The sequence below is a fragment of the Protopterus annectens genome, chromosome 9.part0, assembly GCF_019279795.1.
Source record: "Protopterus annectens isolate FY-2018-M chromosome 9.part0, PAN1.0, whole genome shotgun sequence".
NCBI lineage: Eukaryota > Metazoa > Chordata > Ceratodontiformes > Protopteridae > Protopterus > Protopterus annectens.
Window position 1 is genome coordinate 1,150,186,980 of NC_056743.1, and position 20,534 is coordinate 1,150,207,513.

Sequence of the window (20,534 nt, forward strand, 5' to 3'; positions counted from 1 at the left end):
CACCTAGCCATACTCCCCTTCCATCTGGTCTCTTGCACACACAATATATTAACCTTCAACTGGCCATCATATCAGCTAGCTCTGTCCCTATACCAGTCATAATGCCAACATTAAAAGTTCTTACCCTCACTACCACACTTCTAGCCTTTCTCCTCTCTTCCTGCCATATGAGTGTTGGGCATCCTCCAGGGTATGTCTGTCAATGCAAAGGCTACTGTGCTATTGATTGACTCAAGTGTGTTACAGCAATATTAAGACAGTGTCACTAATTTTGTCCCATTGCCCCCCATGTGTGTGTGGCATCCTAGAGATGTCCTGCTCTAATGGTTTGAAAGGGATGACTGGGAAGCAAGATTGTGAATACAGTGTGCCATACTGACATAGAACAGAAATGTATATCAGATATTACCTGTGCACATGTCAGTATGAGTAGGTGTATCTGGCCATCTCTTAACAACAGACATGGGTTGCAAAATGTCAGTTAAATAAGATGTACATGTTGTACATGTGTGTAATCTTAGTTACTATGGATCCAACAGAGTGACATTTCTACAGCTATTGGTTGTTGCATTGCCCTGACACAGCCATGGGTACTACAATAAGCATGATTATTTGTTTGAAATTGGAGAGGTGTCCAGCTGTGCTATAAATGTGTGTCCATGCCTACTACAAACAGCTATATGAACACCAACACAGCTGTATGGACTCAGAAATTCCTTACTCATAAAACCTGCCTCCACCAAAGTAGAGTAATCCCCTTCATTGGACAGCAGCAATACTCAAACCACAGACTTGGTCCTTATATTGGCTGTCCAGGGCAAATTAGGAGCTGGCAGCAACTTGGCATCAGGTCAGCCTTTGTCTGATCAAGCAGGTCACAGGTGGAGTACTGTAAGGCTAGCTATCAGTACAAATTGGACACATCCACCAAGGCCAATCACAAGGCCATCTTCACATATATCTGCAATCTCAGAAGCAACAAACCAACCCACCCTATAATGGTGGTCAATTAGACCCCATACACACACAACATAGCTACAGCCAACCTGCTGCAGATAGTTTTAGGTTAAACATCACCCTGTGGCTTAGCATCACTATAGGTGGACATGCAAAGCAACTACACACCTCCCCTCATCACCAGTGAGCAGGTACATATTGCTTACTGAAAGGCAACAAATGTAAGTATCCTTGGGACCTGATAACATCCCTGTCCACATCCTACATGAACTCAGGCATGTGCTCCCAGCTTCATTACACACTGTAGTCACACCAAGCCTTGGCACCATCCACACCTCATCCGCATTGAAGATGGCCAATGTCATCCCTCTACACAGATATGAATGATGAGTAGAGGATTATGAAATTAACTATCACTCATTGTAGGGAATATTACACATCAGGGCCAGCAGTGCAATGCAGGATGATATAGTGCTGATAGATTACAGGGGTATGTTGTGCTTGTGAGTGGTGGCTGCTGGTATTCAATGTAGCTGTGCAGGTTCTGTACATACTGTTGCCAAATGTATGAAGTCCTGTGATGTGTTTCCCTGTTTGTCTTCCAGATGCAATGTCGCATCAGCAAAAGTCTACTTTCTCAGCGGCTGTGACAAATATAATCATAGAAGCCATACTACAGAACCATGCCATAATGTTTGGCCGGACCCTGCAACATCTGCAGGAGAGGAGCGGCCTGTGGGACGACCTAGTCCACAGGGTAAACAATGTCAGCCTGCATGCACGTATATATGAGCAGGTCCGGCATTATGCAAATGACCTCATACGCCATGCCTGGCAAAGGGCTGCTGCAGTGACCAGGGATCACACAGTCACAGGTGGGGCCCAGCCATGTAGCCCCCCACTGACACCCACCGAGGAGCTCCTCTGCGACCTTGGGGCACTCATCCCAGTACAACATCAGGGTACAGACCCCCCACATGCTGGAGGTGGGTGGCACCCAGACAATGGACGAGGTGTGTGCAGGTAAGACCTCAGTGGAGATTACTAGAGTAGAGTAGCAGACATACCTGTATTTGTAGAGTATCTACATGCATGTGTCAGGTCAGATTGCAGTTGTGGATGGGATTTTATAATGCACAGAAGTGCACATCTATGGTGAAGGACAGAAAATTGTGTAGTTTTGGGGGTTGTACTGTAAATGTGCAGAAATGCTGCATCCATCCTGTGTCAATGCCACATGTGAGTCTGCTGACATACTTCTCTCACACAACTACCTAGGTCCATCCAGTCTGCATGTGGGATGGCTGCCTGAAGCTGGTGAGTATGGAATTGTTCTGTTGTGATTTGCCAATACCCCAGCCATGTGAAGGCCATACAATGTACCATGCATAAAACTGTCACTCATACCATATTGCTTTATGTGCCCATTCACTTGTGGTGGGGTTAACTGCATTGCATCACAGTGGTCACCACAGGGGGCCTATCTGAAGAGAATGTAACATCCCTGTAGCATACCTCACAACCTGACAGTGCAAGACATCTGGACAGTGACCAACAAAATGGGGGGTGGGACAAATGGCCTATGGTAGGGATGTGTGTGAAACATTGCTCTCATACAGTGGATATAAACAGTGTACACACCCCTGTTAAGATGCCAGGTATTTGTGATATATATACAAACTGAGACCACAATATGTCAGTCCACACCTTTTCCAACCTGTAATGTGACCTATGACATGTACAATTCAGTTGTAAAACCAATCAATCTGTTGGGCACCAAATATGGATTATACAAACCTTACAATAAGCTGGATGCATATGTGTGCACACCCTTCAACTAATATTTTATTGGAGCAGCTTGTGATTTACTGACAGCATTCAGTCAGCTTAGGTACACACCTGCCATCAATAAAGGCACTCTGAGTAACACCAAATAATAGTCTGCTGTCCAAGTAGGATATTCATGACATTTGCTCAGTTGCCTGCAACAGCCTGGCATGCAAACAGCTTACAAAGCAGCAAAGGGATCTCATATTTGAAAGGTATCAGTCAAGAGTAGGGTACAACAACATTACCACAGCATTGCATACACCATGGAACACAGAGGAGAAAGTTGTCAAAAGGTGGATTGAATATGGGGCAACAGTGCTGTTGAAAAGAACCTAACACCTCTCCATAAATGATGACAAGACATGTCAAAACCTGGTCAGGGAGGCTGCCAGGAGACATACAGCAACCCTGAGGGAGTTGCAGGAATTTCTTGCATGTACTGGTATTGTGTACTACATGTGAGAACACTCTCCCATATTTTGCATATGTCTGGCCTATGGAGTAATATCAGAAGATGGAAGCATTTCCCCATACCAAAAACATCCAGGGGTGGATACAGTTTGCAATACAGCACATTGTCTCCCAAAGGCATGTGTGAAAATGTGTTATGGTGTAATGAGACTATGGATTGACCTCACAGCCACAATACCAAAAGGTATGTGTGGTGCACAAGCAACATCCCTCTTAACCTGAACACCAACATCCCCATGGTGACTCACGCTGGTGGCAGTGGTCTGCTGTGGGGATGCTGTTCCAAAGCCAGAACTGTTCCAAATAACACCTACATCTGGCCAAAATCCATCAGGCATCTGCAGGAACACTGAGGATGGGGAGGGGTGTCAGCCTTCAATATGACAAAGACCCAAAGCATACACCCAAAGCTACCTAAGAAAGGCTCCACCTGAAAATTCTAATGGTTATGGATTGGTGCAGCCAGAGCCTAGACTTACACCAGATAGACATACCCCAGTGTGACCTGACATGGGCTGTGCACATAAGCCGCCCTTGCAATCTGACAGAGTTGGGTGACCTTTACATGGAAGAGTGACAAAATAATGTCAAGTCACAAGAAGAGTGAATGCTAAGTCACTTACAAGGTGCTTCAACAAAGTATCATTTTAAGGTTGTGCACACTTATGCAAACACCATATTATACATATTGCAGTCATTATATTTTACACATAACACATTTGTTTGTTTATTGATTGGATTGCACAGGTCATATGTCACATGAAAGTTGGGTAACATATTTCAATGCATTATTGCGGTGTCATCTGATATATTACAAGAACATGGCATGTTAACAGGGGTGTATACACTTGTCATATCCACTGTAAGCTTAAAGGTTGGTGGTGAAACAAGAATTGTGTGACCATACATTTACTGCTGGTTTGGAGGTCTGACACTCAAATGTATGCCATTAATCAGTGATGTCACTCCTCAGATCATCCAAGTTATGTATCATAGAAACACAGGGGTTGTGAGAAACAGAGCAAACATATGAGCCAGACATCTACACATCCTGCAAGGATCTGTACAGTTGTGAGGTATGTTCTGTAGTACTTGCCACTGTGCTATACAGGTGAACAGCAATGATGTATACATGGGTGTAGTTTCTGCTGGGGAAGGCCATCACGTACTAACACTAATCATGTATCCCAGAGCTCTATATTGTTAGTTACATGTAGTAAAACTGGCTGCAATGCATGATGTTGAGGACCGTGTGTCATTCATGTCACCATTTGGGTAATGTGTGGTCTGTGTAAGAGATTTGTGCCACCTCACCTGTAAGGATGTGTGTGTGTGTGTCTGTGTGTGTGTGTGTGTGTCTGTCTGTCTGTGTGCATGTGTGCATGTGTGTACCAGCCAACATCAGAGTGCAGGTATTAATGTATATATGTTATCTTCCCCTCACAGGTGGCGATGGGGTTTGGGTTCCCTCCCACTTGGAAACTGATGTCATTATCTCTGCAGACACTGACAATGATGATAGGAATAGTGAGGTACAGGTGGGGTTGTCAGGGGCTGAATTTATGTCATTGGTTGGCATCCCACTCTTGTCCACATCATCTCCGCACACAGTGACAATGCCCACACATACCCTGTCACCAATGGCCACAGATGAAGGACAGTTGGCAGGTGGTGGCACTGAACAGGCTAGTGTGGTGAATATGGCAGGTGTGAGTGCAGACACTGGCCATAGCCAGAGTGCAGGTGAGGTCCCACACAGGTGGATGGACAGGGGTGCTTGCAGGAGGACCACTGCTCGTCAGTCCGCTGTCGCAAGTGCCACAGCAGGAGTCACCAGATGCATGTTTTGGGCTGTCATGGATGCATAGGCACATAGTAAATGCCACAGCAGACAAATACTCAGGGTGGTGGATGCAACTCTTCCTGATTTACGTGGTGACATGCATGACCTTGTTGAGGCCACAAATCAAAATACTGAGGTCAAGAATAGACGGTGGGGTGAGACCTTGGCAATCCTCGACCGTGGGATGTCTGTGCTACAGCATGTGGTGGGAGATGGGCATCAACCACATGGATGTAGGTCAGCACCAACAACCACTGAGAGTCTATGAGGCCATGCACCTTCACACTCCTGTAATGGCAGTGACACCAGCACTACTGAAGGGGGGTTGCTGTCCACATCACACTGGAGCAGGCCATAGGCATGTAGTCTTGTCCGGTCCCATCAGGGGCACAGAGCTAGCAGACAGCATTCACCATCAGGAAGCAGTACTGCATCTGGCCTTGGGCCTGGTGGTGCCACTGATACCCCTGGCAGGACCAGTTCCCATATCCATGGCTGGAGATGGTAAACTGCACACCCTGCCATGTACGGTCCACAGCTGTCCAATGTACCCCTGTGTAGGGCAGCCATATGGCGTGATTGTGTGCATACATACACACACATCTGTATCACAGGCAAGTCACCTCCAGACACACACAGCACCTCTGCACAGCTCATCTATTGAATACCCCATCCAAACACACACACATGATGTCAACCATATGGCCTAGCCCAGGCCTCTGGAAAACCCACACCACACCCTGTGCATATAATGATACTTATGCCACTTCCCTGTCATCCATACCATCGATGCAGGGACATGCTAAAATGGGTCTGATGCACAGGGTGAATATAGTACATTGTAGCTATGTAATACTATGTAAGGTGCTGTCTGCTTGCATTTGTTATGGGTACACATGCAGGTGTATGTATCTTATTAGCCGGGATGCATTACTGCTGTTAGTACCACTGACTGAATATAGTCTGACATTCTGTATTCTGTTTGTGTCCCAGGTGTCTGTGTGTCTGCAGGTGGGTCTATATCAGCATATTGAATGTTAACTTAGCTGAATACGAAAAGGCCAACACAGAAATCTCAAACTACAACTTGTTTGAATGCATAAATGTTTGAAAGTAAATACACCGAAAAGTCATAGTTGGCCAACTTACATTTCTGACGTGAAATGCAACAACATGATCATGCAAGTCCATGAAACAAAACAAAATAAGAAATTTATAGATAAATAACATAACCATACAAGGTATAGTGTTAGTATGTGTGCCAGTAGAATAGTGACATATTATATTACAAAATAGGAAACGTTCTGTGCACTTGCTACGATGGCAATAAATACAGTGAGTAACATGTAGTTTGTGTGCATTCTACATGTCAATTTGACAATGACCGGCACTCATCCAGTAGCACCAGGTACACTAGGAAAGTTTATCCAAGTGTTACATCACAAAAAACAAAGCTATGTTACATGTGAATGGGTATATCTATAGTCTGGAAAAGACAATCAAAGATAGGAAGTATTGGTGTTGCAAGCTGAAAGAGTCAAGTAAGTGCAAAGGTAGAGCTATTACTATAATGCAGGTAGAAAGTGAACTGTTATTAAAGTCCCTATGTCATACACATCCACCAGATGCAACAGAAGTGGAATGGTACGTAGCTTGTCAAGACCTAAAAGAGACAGCTCGGGTAACTAGAACAACCCCAGCATTAGTGGTGGATGATATAAAAGCTAGTACGTCAGTAGAGAGCACTGTAAGTTTGCCATCTAGGCAGTCAATGTTGCAACAAATGAATCGGTGTACTGCGTAGGAAAATGTTCACCTATAAAATTATGTCAAACCCTTTAATGGATGCAAATGTCACAGACTGTGAATTAAGAGAAGGGTGGACTTGAATAGCAATATTCATGTACTTGTATTTAGTACAAAGGAAAATCTGCAAGATCTGTGTTCATGCAAACTGTGGTTAATGGATGATGTGTTCTTGACAAAGGGTTGGCTATGCTGACAACTTTATAGTGTCCATGGATTAATGTCATATGGTGAGAATACCAAGTGTTTGCCCCTTGTATATCGCCTGATGTCTAAAAAGTCATACAAGGCATATAATTATTTATGGGAGTGTGTATTTGAACTATTGTCATCACTTGACCTAGAACCTACAGTAGAGTATATATTGTGTGACTTTGAAATGGCAGCCATAAAAAGTGTCTGGCATAGTTTCCATAACATAACTCCTAAGGGGTGTCTTTTCCATTTTTCACAAGCTGTATGGTGAAAGATACAGGCTCTCGGTTTGTCCACGTTATATGGTAAGAGTGTACAATTCCAACTATCTGTCAAGAAGTTGGTAGCACTGTCATTTCTGCATGAGGATGAGGTTATCAGCACATTTCTTACTGTGTCAGTGACCTGTCCAGTGGAAGGAAAGGAATTGTTATTATACTTTGAAGAAGTGTACATTCTAGGACGTATCCATAGACAGCAGACTAGGTCTGCACATTTAGCTAGATTTCCACCAGTCTTCCCTATTTCCTTCTGGAATATTTCTTGTCTGAATAAGTTATCACTTCCACATACCCAGAACAATGTGGAGGGCTGGCATTGCCATGTGCGATGTCTGTTAGGTAGGAGGATTTCAGATTTACCATCTGTATTAAATGTGCTGGTGCGTGAACAGAACAGGATCAATGAAGTGCGACTACAATTGCAGTCTGGCTGTCCACCATCCCCTAAAAAATGCAAGAGTGTTGATAAGCAACGCCGTATGCAGGCAGTGTTGAGTAATAATAATGACTATTCCACATGTGAATTCCTTAGGATGATAGCTCTATTACTTAAGGTTTGAAGTGAGGTGACATTTCGACCGTGCTATTCGGAATACATTATTTTGTATTTTGGTGACGTGAATTCCGTTCTATACATCTGGGTTATGTTTTCAACATTTATTTGACACACTGCTGACATGGGTCTCTCATAATTTACTTTTTTTCAGTTATTGTGCTTTAGGGAGTGGGAGGTGGAGTTGGCCAACTATGTCAATTCGATATTTTTACTTTCGGCATTTTCATTGTTCAGGCATGTTGTAGTTTGAGATTTCTGTGTCGGCCTTTTTGTAGTCAGCTAATTTAATGTTCAATATGCTGATATAGACCCCTGCAGGCTGTGGCCCTGCAGACATTGCCAAGAGGGAGTATGGCAGAGTGGTAATACACCGACAATGTCATAGGCAAGGTACAGCTTTATATGTACATGTACCAGCTGTGTATGCATGCGACAGTGTGTGAGGGACACTGTTGTCAGACAGTGTGACCTTGCATACATACCCCTTGTCACAGACAGGTAGCCATCAGACAGGCCAGCTCAGTGCTGTGTAGTACCACAGGCTCATACATACACAACACGTTACTGCAGTACTGTCAGCAGGTCCCTCACAAGCATAGCCATTACATTAACTGCAAGAGATTTACCTGTCAACACCTGTTGGTCCTGCCATTTCTTTCCCATACACTCAACCCTGATGCAGTTGATGAGGGCATGCGTGATACTGTGTATGACACATTTGTGGAATGTATTCCTGAGTTCACTGGGTGGAACAGGGAGACAAAATGGTATATCCTTTGCATACACACAGTAAGGACTGACACAGGGGATGTGCACACAGTAACATAAACACAGTTGGCAACAGACAGATTAGTAAAACTACATTTCCACCTTGATGTACTGTACTACTACTACATACACATGACATGCCCCACATAGATTATATGCATGGGACATAACACACTACCTCTTACAACATGTCATGTTCTGAATGCCTTCATGGATGGTGAGATAACCTATCAGAAATAGGATGTGGAGTCATGTATTTCTCCTACAATCCTGGGCAAGTGATAGTGTAGCAGACATTGTATCAGCATGATGTTTCAGTTAGGTATAATGCTTGATGCCGGTGTGTGTCATTACATTCACTGTGGCTGATTTGGCAACAATATCACTTACATGGGCATTGTTAAGGGACACAGATGACATATAGGTTGCAAACATCTGGATATTCCATAGACATCTGTACAGAAGACTGGTATGGCATGCACAATGGTTTAACATGCTACGTGTGAAGCAGATGCAATTACCATGCTGTATAAAGTAATGCCATTGGGAGGTGGTAAATAGGCATGTATGGTACACAAATCAAAATGCTATCAGCCAACCAGGATATGATTTTCACCCAAAGACAAACACACACACACACACACACACACACACACACACACACACACACACACACACACACACACACTCACACTTGCCAGTATTGAGATTAGAACCCCTACATTTCTACTTATTTCTACTACAGTGTTACGCAGTTATCAAACATGCCATGGAGCTTACATCATTTCATCCAATCCCAAGGTACTTCTAAGGTGAATGACATCAGCAGGCCTAGTAAAGTAGAGTGATGGGAAGTTTACAGGGTGGTACACAACTCAAAATAGTATAACGCACACAGTATATGATTCTCACACAAACACACACAAACAGTTGCCAGTAGTGAGATTAAAACTGCTACCTATCTAGTTATTTCTACTATAGTATTATGTGATTATCAGATGCACCACAGAGCTTACATAATTTCACCCAGTCCCAAGGTACTTCTAAGGTGAATGACATCAGCAGGCTTAGTAAAGTAGGGCGATGGGAAGTTTACAGGGTGGTACACAAATCAAAATGGTATAACACACACACAATATATGATTCTCACACAAACACTAACAGTTGCCAGTACTGAGATTAGAACCCCTACCTATCTAGTTATTTCTACTATAGTGTTACACAGTTATCACACATGCTATGTAGCTTTATGGGCTGACAACTGGTCAAAGGTGCAAATAAGGGGAATGACATCAGCAGGACTGATAAAGTGGGGCACTGGAAAGTGTTGTGGGTGGGAATGGCCTAAAACTGTTTAATCTACAAACAAACACACACACACGTCACTCTCACATACACAACTGTCTCACACACACACACACACACACACACACACACACACACACACACACACACACACACACACACACACACACACACACACACACACACACACACACACACACACACACACACACACACACATGCATGTGATGTGATATTATAAACTAAACCTCAGTACTGTTACATAATAGGATTCATCTTTGATGCTGGCATGTGCAACTGTTTACAACTGGTATGCCACTGTCCACAGTAGAACATCACTGTATGCCATTCAGGGTATCCGTATGTGTGACTCACTCTGTCTGTGTCCCCCTGTGTCTCTCTCTGTATCACTGTCTGTCTCTCAGTTCCCCACATCTATGTGTGTGCATGCTTGACATATGTTGTTATCTGTTGTCCATATATAGGTGTGTGTATCTCATGCAACAGATGCAGATATATTACATACGAGCCACCTACAGCTAGCTGAGGGTAATCCTGTCTGATGTGTGTGTGTGTGTGTGTGTGTGTGTGTGTGTGGGGACATTTGAGGTGTGCATAGCTCTTTGTATGCGCGGACATATATACACAATATAATCATATATTCTGATATGGGTTCCAACATGTCCTGTGATTCTCTAAGTGTAGGAACATGCCCTGTGTGACCTTCTATAGTTAGGGTGGGACTCCATTCCAGAGACAGGTATACTACAGTCCAGGGTTTTGTGTGTTACAGCCATACTTCTCAGATGTACACAGGACTTTCCTCAGGGTACTTGTTTTGTTTAACAGACATTTTCTGACATATCTATAGTCTGAAAGTGCAATGTATTGTGTCCTTACCTAGTGCCAGACATCCTCAGATCATCACATTGCTTTACCAGAGGAATACTAGTCATTGGATGCATAGACCAATATTATGAGGGCAGCTATGTAAATTCTTGCCCAACAAGGCCATTTGTGAGGTGCTGCTACAGCCAGTCTAGTAATGACACACAGCTGTGTGAACAGTCCAGCAACCTGGTGATATGCTGGCTGAGGATCTTCTGCTTATGTGGTATCTTTCTAACCTGAGATGTCATATCCTTGTGTGTGCATAACTCTGACCTGTACATTTTTTGGCAGGTTGTCCAGGTGTTTGGCTACAGGTTTCATCCTTTCCACATAAACGTGTTTTATGGCAAGTTAATTACATACAATTGAAGTGTGATGTTACAAAATAATACAGACATTACTGTTTACAAATACATAACCTTCAGATAATTCCCACTACTGCAAACCCCTCACCCTGCCAACTTTCTCAGTATGCAAGGGCGATATTTACAACACATGCCTATCATCGTGCCTTTGTTTCACTTTTCTTTCTGCCCTTGTCCAAACATCTTGCTGTAAAAGGTTGGGATTTATGGGTGTGAGTACAGAGTGCATTCAACTGTGCAGGCATGTCATTATTTGTAAAAACAAACATAGGAAAATGGATTATTGAGAATGACCACTGGCAACAGTACCACAAAGCACTTATAGTCTCAAAAGCCTTGGCATATCTGCTACACATCCTTCAAGATGTCACTAATACGTGTAGAATATTCCACATAGCACTGTGACTTCCAGGTATATCAGTGGCAGAGCAGTGGGTGTCACTGACATGCCTAACAGTTGGCACTGCAGTTATCTGCACATGGCCCTGTTAAAGGCCGCACTGTACCTAGGGCAGTACAAGATGACTGCCAGGAGAGCATGCTGGCCAGATCCAGACAGTTTTAACCACACATACACATAGCTCATTGACCCCTGCATATTGTGGACAGGCAACATGTTTTCATATTGGTACAGCCCGGCCAATGTGTGCTATGCTGCTATTTCCATGCAAACATATATGTTACTGCATTTGTGTGGGTACATGAGAGGGCACACCTGTACACATTTGCACAGACTGAGTTGATGTTTGCTTTACATTTTGGTTACATTTACCATACTATTGTGCCCTGTTTTGGGGACTGGAGGCATATCAGTAAAGAGCCCAGGTCAGATTGTACTGGCATACATTTGAGTTTCAGACTTCTTACCCTTCATAGCCTTACTGCAACTGTGGGTCCTGTTATGCTATCACTGTGTGAGTCTGTATGGGGTTAATTCAACATTGCTGTCATTTGTGTGCCTTTACCAGACATTTCTCTGTGGTTTTAGACAGCTGACTTGCTGTGTGGGTGTGAGGAGTGGTTATGGGACCCCCTCTCTGACATCCATGCCTGTGACCTATGACCCCTCACTTAGTTGTCCCCACACTATACTGCAGTGGGATTTGCCACCTTGGGTACTATGGCACAGTGTGTGGAGGCCAGTTTTGGACAGACATTTCCTGGTGTCCCACATAGCTGTCAGTTGTGTGCTGCTATCCCAGCAGGCTACCCCATTCCCTTGCATGCATGCAGCATTACCACAGATATGCTAGCAGAACATACTATTCCAGTCATTTATTGTTAAGAAGACTGACCTACCTTGTGCTTGCAGCAGTTATGAGAGCAGTACTTTAGGGCTGCCTATGTTGGATGCACACAGCACATTGCCTATACATGGTAAGTTACAGGTAATGTGATGTGTGTGTCATCCATTTTACTGTGTGTGCGAGTCAGAGAGGTGTCAGTCCCTGGGGTCCCTACAGTGTCAGTGTGTGTGCTATGCATTGTCTCTTTGCCAAGGCGTGAGTATACCGGGCACACCTCTGTCTGCCTATGGGAGCAGGCTCAGGGGCCTCCTCCTGTGAGTCCCTCTATGCCTTAGGGGACCTTGGTAATGGTGGTGGGCTGTGTGGACCTTCCCCATGCTGTTCCTTCTACAGCTGTTTCTGCAAGATCATATTGTGTAGCATGGCACATACTATGAACATGTTTGCACATGTTGCTGGAGAGTACTGCAATGCTCCACCAGATATGTCAAGGCAGCGGAACCGTGACTTGAGCATCCCAAACACATGCTCTATAATGATCCTGGTTTGTGCATGTGCCTCATTATGGCATTCGTGTGTGTGTGTGTGTGTGTGTGTGTGTGTGTGTGTGTGTGTGTGTGTGTGTGTGTGTGTGTGTGTGTGTGTGTGTGCATTTCTGATTGGTGTCATCATCCACGGCTCCAGTGCACAGCCAGCACCCCCCACCAAATAGCCATACGGGATGCCCCCACTGGCAAATGCCTAGTAAAGCTGTGAGGAATTCCAGATGTGGGAGTTGTGATAGCTTCCAGGGCTGCCAGCACACACATTCATCATAATGCCCTTGGCATTGCACATGACCTAGCAGTTGATGGAGGGGAAGCCCTTGTGGTTTATGTAGACATGACACTGTTCCCCGGGTGGTGCTTTAATGTGGATGTGCGTGCAGTCTATGGCACCCAGTACCTACAGGTATTCTGCTACATGGTGGAAGATACGCATATTGCTGGTCCTCTCCTCATGGGTGTTGGGGAAGTAAATGTGGTAGCATGGCATCCAGGAACTGGTGAAGTACACTGGATGCAGATGTCTGTGAGACCCCATCATGTCCCCAGTTGGTCTTTGGAAAGTACCTGTAGCTAGAATTCTTAAGGCTACACATACCTTGGTATTCACTGGATGGGTTCTCCTCTGTTGGTTCTAGCTCTGTTTTGAGGCTGGCACAGCTCAGTGATTTGCTGAAGTATGTCTCTGTCCACCCTGTAGCATTCTACTATCTCCAGATCATGTAGCCCCTGGTAAGTTACACTATGTCTGAACACTCTTCTCCTCCTTGGTCTATGGCTGTTGTCAGCATTATCCTCCTCTACGTCCTCAGCCTCTAGCACATACTGATGGATCAAAGCAATGGAAGCCCCTAACAGTTTTCCAGTTAAAATTCCCCAGATTTCACCAATGGTGCAGAGTTTGTGGGAAAAAAACAGACTGCAAGGTGTTTCCATACTTTATACTGTTGTGCTGCAGTTGCTGCCTGTATTATTGGCTGACTATGATACATTCCAGCTACCACCTATATTACTTATGACTTTGATTTGGCCACTGTGAGTGTTAGAAGCATTACTGGTAATTCGTGCATGATTGCCTGTATTCTGCTGTTGCCCTTTTTAAATTATTTTTACTTACATCTCCTCCCATTTTCAGCTATGCAGCCACCTGCCAGCTGTATTATTGTGTGCTTTACATGGCTCATTGTGAGTTGCAAGAGTCCAATATTAGTGATTTCTACTTAATTTCTCCTTTAGTGTGCTGTTGCCCTTTATTTATTTTTTTTTACATCTATTCCCATTTTCAGCTATGCAGCCACCTGCCGGCTGTATTACTGAGTGCTTTCAATGGCCCATTGTGAGTTACAGTATCCCATATTGCTGTTTGTACTGCATTTCCCTTCTTCTGATATTTCCTTTCTCTTTTCCTATATCCTTCATGCTTAAGCCCCGGTGAGCTGGCCAGACCCATTTAGCTAGTGTAAACAGCAAGAAATGTCCCTCCCCTGGGCGTGAACACACTCCTCAGTTCATGGAATACGTGTATACTGCCTCAGACACACACACCCTTGCTTAGCTGTGCTTAGCTAAGCACAAACACAGGCAACAGAGCTCCAATGTGCTTACAGCAAGCATGACACGCCCCCTTTTCATTTAGTTGTTTCTCCTGTCTACACGATGGTGTTATAGCACCTGCACAGTTAGGTGCAGTGTGACACTTAGAAGAATTTTGTGATTCAGTGTAAGTCCCCTCATTAACACACCCCACTGCCTTCATCCATAGTTACTGCACTACACAAGAGCCTTCCCCCTTAGCAACCACTGTTCCCTGCGATTGTTTTGATTCTGCTTGCCATTGACTATAATGGTCCACTAAAAAAACACACTTTATTCCCAGATAGATTGAGCACTTTCATAGGATTGTAACAAAACTTCATCAGAATCAATTCCAATACAACAGTTCCAACCATAAATAATTAAAATATAAAAGTCACCTGACCTACCCACCAATAAAAATGTTTGGTTAATAAACATTACATTTCTAATAAAAAACAACATATAAAAAAATACTTTAAAAATGAATAAATGTGGATGTAGGTTCATAGGTTCATAGGTTATAGGTTCATAGGTTCATACTAGGCTATCTGCCCTAGGGCATTTATAAGCCTAGCCAGAATGTGTTTGGCTTTCGCCGCCCATTTTAAATTTATTTTGCTATGCCCTTTTTCGAGGTTAGAGGTTCATAGGTTCATACTAGGCTATCTGCCCTAGGGCATTTATAAGCCTAGCATAATAGGACCTTAACCTCAAAACATTGACTATGGATATGGATTCATTCAAACCAGAGGGAACCGCAGCATTTAACCTCAATTGCCAAATCAGTTCCTTGTATTCAATAATATCACACCAAGCCCCCCCCCAGGTGGTGTTTGTGAATGGTTTCTATACCAAAAAACAAAAAATCATGATCTGGATGTTCCACTAAGTGGCCATAGAGGGAGTTACTTAATTTTTTTCCGTAATATCGTATAGATGTTCATATATTCTCTCCCTAAACTGATGAACAGTTTTACCTACATAAAAACTGGGGCATTTTTGACACAAAGCCAAATAAATAATGCTGACAGTTTTACAAGTGAGGTGAAAACTACTCCTAACAAAAATGTTGTTAACTTTGACTTCACTTTTTTCCAAAAGAAATGAACACTGACTACAACTACACTTGAATGTGTCACTTTTTATGTGTACTGTGTGAATCTATCATTACATTTCAACAAATTTTTAATACATCTAGCATGCCTGGTAACAAACGTTGGTCATTCCCTGATAATCTCTTTCATACCTTCAAATGTCTGAAAAAAAGACCAGTTGTTAATAATGATCTCTTTAACCAGGGGATAATCATAAGTAAATGTAGTAATAAAAGAACAAGGATAGGTGTCACTATTATTGTTCATGGGTTCGTCACTAGGACAATCAAAGCCACACAAAATAGGCTTTACGTTCCCCTTTTGTCTTTTGATTAAAACTTCCTCGTATACCTTCTCAACTAAAGTAAGGGGTACAGGTTAGGGTACATGCTTTTATTGGAGCTGTCATGGCTCTGTTTTCATTTTTGCAGAAATGTATTCGGCTAGTAGTTGCATTTCTGCAGCTTACACCGTTCCTGCACAGCAACCTACCTGCTTCCTGGATCGCTATTTTACCTTATTTGCATGGTTTTCACCAGCAAATGAGGGAATTAGCATCCTGCATGGGTTTCCGTGCAAGAACAGTGTTGGCTTGCTTGTGCACATCAAAACGGCATGTTCATGGATTGCTCGGTGGCCATATTCCGTGCAGGTATGGCAGCACTGCTCCTACACAGAAATTTAGCATTGTGAATCCTGGGGCCTCTCTTGTTACCTACATTAGAACTCCAGTATCAGCTTGGGAAAACTCACAACAAATTAAAAAAAAAAAAACAGCACTATAGGGCAACTTTCACAAAAAATAGTACCAATTTCAAAAAATTGTCATTTGACTTAAACAAGAAAAAAAAACATTAAATAAAAGTAGCTAGGCCCACTTTCATCAGCATTGTGCATTATGTACAGCTACATAAGTGTCATGAGAAGATTTCAGTTACCCCCACCCAGCCTGTCTTTTGTTTGCTTTAGGATGTTTAGTCACTCTGTCATATTCTGCTCTATCATCTAGCTCTAAACTCTCATTACTGTGATATTATACACAGTGATATGAGACACCACTACTGAATCCCTGTCTCAAAATATCTAATGTTTAACCAAAATGTCTGTTTTTAATAAGCAAGATATTCAGCACAGTCACACAGTACATAGTAATTATAGGCCATAAACCAGTCCCTTCTGTTGCCCTCTTTAAGATAAATATCCCCTGAATTAACTGTGCACCCTGACTTCTACACAGTCTTATATACTACGAACTGCAAGATATACCAAGATGCAGCAGAAAATAAACAGTAATTTCCCTAGATCAGTTTATATAGCCCTACTGCTAACGTAAAGCTGCAAACTGATCTTTTTATCAACTAGCCTGACAAATTGCATAGAATTCTTGGGTCTATATCATAACATCGAAGTCTCAAAACTTCAAATGTTATAATATTGAACCCAAAACCTCAAAGACTGACTACAGTGAAGTTGCAGAATATCGAATTCTTTCCCAGGGAAAGAATTAAGTGGGCTGTTTCCGCGGCTTTGCTATTTCCCCCACTGTGGTGCAATCTTGGAGTTGGTATATTTAAGTAGAGGGTTGAGGGGGTGAAGCCCCCACATTAGAAATAGTTTGTGCTGTTTGTGTGTTAGAGTAGCGAGCACAGTGGTAAAGCGTACCACATCATGTAAATACTTTGGTTAATGTACATAGTGTGGTTATCGTTATTTGCTGCTATTGCATTTAACATTTACTTTCAGTTGTTCACTTTACAATACTTCACAGACATGTTTGCAGCTTAGTGTGATTGGTGGCTGGATGGTGTTGTGACGATTACACAGGTGTGTTTTTTGTTTGCTAACTTTATTAGTTCAGGTGGTATGGGGGTGCAGATGGTCGACCGTTGCTATTTGGAGTTTCGTTTTCGATGTTCTCGGCTTTCGGAGTTTTAAGATTTCAAGGTTAACAGTCCGATGTTATTGTATTCGATGTTTTAACATTTCAATCTTGTGATATAAATGCGAATTCTTATATTGGCATTAAGCTGGTTATATACTAACCTCTTTCAAAGAAAACCAGTGGTTATTCCTTTGCATCTGTAACCACAATATGTATTTTTCTTTACTTTTGTTATATCCAAATGTTAGTGTTAATGCATATTTTCTTAATAAACAGTTAACATATCTCATCAGTGTTAATGCATAATAGACGTTTGTGTAGTTTCAAAATATTTTGAAATTGTGACATTCTAATTCATATTTATGTAAAGGCTCTCACCAACTACTCTATATAATACAGTGGATATTAAAAGTGAATCATATCAGCACAAGAAGACTGCAATGAAAATGTGGAATGGCACAACACTGAAAAAAATATCATAACAAACAATACTAAACTGGAAAAATAAGACCAATAAATGTCTGCACCCATGCAGTAGTCCACACTAGACTGCATTTTCATTAGCTGTACAACCATTAACAAAGGCACAATCTTTGTTTTGCCCCATTTCATTTTTTTCTATCTGTAACCAGGTATATTTGCATTTAAAGATACTTCCAGCGATCACATCATAGTTTACTTGATATGAATATGGTATTTGAAAGAAAATAAACAGAAACATTTCCAGCATAATTGAGTATTATTTTTTAAGATTTACAGGAATTTGAAAAAGTTCTCTTATTAGACAGGATATTTAATAAAGGAAAAATATGACATTCCAAGCCCATTTCAGGAGATTGCACTCCCTTATTTAGAATTTATCATTTAAATTTTAGACAGAATAAAATGAAGAAAGGAATATCCAAACAGTTCTGCATAATATATCTGCGGCAGACGTATTCCATTATGCAAAAATGCTATGAAATGTGAAATAGTAAAGATGTAAAAAAAGAAATCAGTATATAGGCTCTTCGGGGTGGGTGGGATATATGCACACACGCACACACACACACACACACACACACACACACACACACACACACACACACACACACACACACACACACACACACACACACACACACACACACACACACACACACACACACACATATATATAATTACCACTTCCCCAAATCAAAGAAGATCAAGACCCCATTTCTGAAAACTTAATTCAATGAACTCCCGGAACATCGTATTCTACCACTGGGAAACTAACCACCTGGCCACCAATAATCCACATACAAACCGAAGCAAATTAAACCCACCAAAGTGGAGGGCTTTGCCCTCACACATCCCCATGTGGGTGGCTGTGTCCCCTACACCCCCACTAACAAAATATACCAACCCCAAGATTGCATTACAGTTGAAAAAAGGCAAAGTTCACCATGGTGGCCAAGTGGTTAGTTTCCCAGTGGTAGAATAGGATGTTCCAGGATTTTGTTGAATTAAGTTTTTGGTGACATGGTCTCAATCTTCTGTGATTCAATGAAGTGGTAATTTGATTATTTAAATTAGATCTGTGTGTGTGTGTGTGTGTGTGTGTGTGTGTGTGTGTGTGTGTGTGTGTGTGTGTGTGTGTGTGTGTGTGTGTGTGTGTGTGTGTGTGTGTGTGTGTGTGTGTGTGTGTGTGTGTGTGTGTGTGTGTGTGTGTGTGTGTGTGTGCAGAAGAATTATTTCAGCTCACTGAATCTTAAGCAGGGAACATAATGCACTTACTTACACTAAGATAAAGTCTTCTTGAATGATAACCAGTAGCTTCAAATATAATTTTGCACATTTCCAATATTAATTCATAGACATGAGGCACATAACAAAGGGATTACACATCTATTGGTAAAGTTTTCCATGTTAAATGATTAATTGTTTTAATTGTTTTGTCAGATGCCAGGCTCCCTGCGTACTATGCCCAAAATCTGTAAAATTCCAGTGAGACGGGTTTTTGCTATTCACAGCAATGCTGTCTGCAAACAATTACAAATAATAAGGTTTGGGTATTACAAATGTAAGTTCCCTAAATGCCATCAGAAAGGGAATGTATAACAAAATGACACATCCTTTGGTTTGCTTTATAGAAAGCTGGAAGAACATATCAGAATATAAATATACTACAACAGGTGCCCTGTGTTATTAAAAGACTGCGGCCAATAGAGAATGTAAATAAGTAAAAACCACTAACAGATAATCACAAGCAGAAAATAACAGTCTTCATTAGCCAGTTGTAGTTTTGTTGTAAGAAAGGTAAAATGAAATGCTGTAACAAGCAGAATAAATGTAAATGTACATAGACCAGTCTCCAGTACTTAAAAGGGGATAACATATTTAAAAGTAACCTGACATATTAACAATCATTTTATTACCTCTGCTGTGCCACTTAATATAAGTCAGATGTATAAAGGCATCCAACAAATGAGTGAAAGAAATAAAACTCTGAAATCTATACAAATATAACTGATTAACTATCTTAAATTATTGTGACCACAAAGACTACAACAGTCCTTAAAGTCTCATAGCTAAGAATGTCTTGTGATTCTTTGCATCAAAAACATTTACTTCTAGTCACAGAAGAAAAATACTAAAATGTTTTATAAAACAAAAAGTAAAAGTTTCAAGAGGTTTTATCTATTTTGAATGTAGCCCCAAAAAGAATTGTTTTAGCAAGCAGGTAAGCTTGGTTCTTGAAAGGATGCATATGTCCAGAAAATACTCAAATGTCAAAAAGGAGTTAAACCAAAATCAAAATGAGTCATTTCTTGCTGTTTTATTATATTCAAAGCAGGTTCATATTAATGACAGTGCATCTGCTATTAAAATTTTAAAAAATGCTTACTTTGAACATAATTAACTTGTCAGGACCTTCCTTCATTTCTAGCATATATTAGCC